This window comes from Pteropus vampyrus, unplaced genomic scaffold (genome assembly GCF_000151845.1).
Source record: "Pteropus vampyrus isolate Shadow unplaced genomic scaffold, Pvam_2.0 Scaffold13, whole genome shotgun sequence".
Taxonomy (NCBI): domain Eukaryota; kingdom Metazoa; phylum Chordata; class Mammalia; order Chiroptera; family Pteropodidae; genus Pteropus; species Pteropus vampyrus.
In genome coordinates this window covers 6927616-6928332 of record NW_011888794.1, presented here as the reverse complement: position 1 = coordinate 6928332, position 717 = coordinate 6927616, and positions in this window count along the sequence as shown.

Genomic DNA, 717 nt, shown 5'->3' with positions numbered 1-717 from the left:
CTGGGCTCAGTACAGGTCCGTGGCCTGTTAAGAACTGGGCTGCACAGCAGGAGGTGAGCTCTGGGTGAGCAAAGCTTCATCTGTATTTGCAGCCGCTCCCCAGTGCTAGCATCACTGCCTCAGCTCCACCTCAGATTATCAGGCATTAGATTCTCATCAGAGCACCGGTCTCTGGTGCCAAAAAGGTTGAGGACCGCTGATCTAAAGAGACTGAAATCCAACTGGAAAAGCCAAGAGATGAGCAAATTTCTCTGAAAAAGAAATGGACATAGAAAGATGGAGGTGTGGCCAAGACTGGTAAGATGGAGGTTAGAGGGATGCATGGTGGGGGGACGATAGTCTAGAGAGGAGACCCACTGGCTGGGGTTGCTGGGGGCTCTTCAAGGGAGTTATGTGTTTAATATTCATGGAAACCTCTAGGGTAGGTGTCATCCGTCCTCTTTGATAGCCCAGGAAACTGAGGCTGCCTGAGGGATACAGTTATATCTGGGCAAACACTGTGCCGTCATAGTGGGATATGTGTGTGGGCAGCACAAAGGTGAACATTGTTATATGTGGATATATTTCTTGTTAATGATTTGAAGTTTGGACTACTTGAAGGTTGGTCAAAGTTATGAGTCTTGCTTTTTACTGAACAAGAAACGAGGCTGTGAGGAGTAAAATGTTAGCCAAGACTTGCACTCAGGCCTGCTGCCCCCGAGGCCAACACTCTTAATG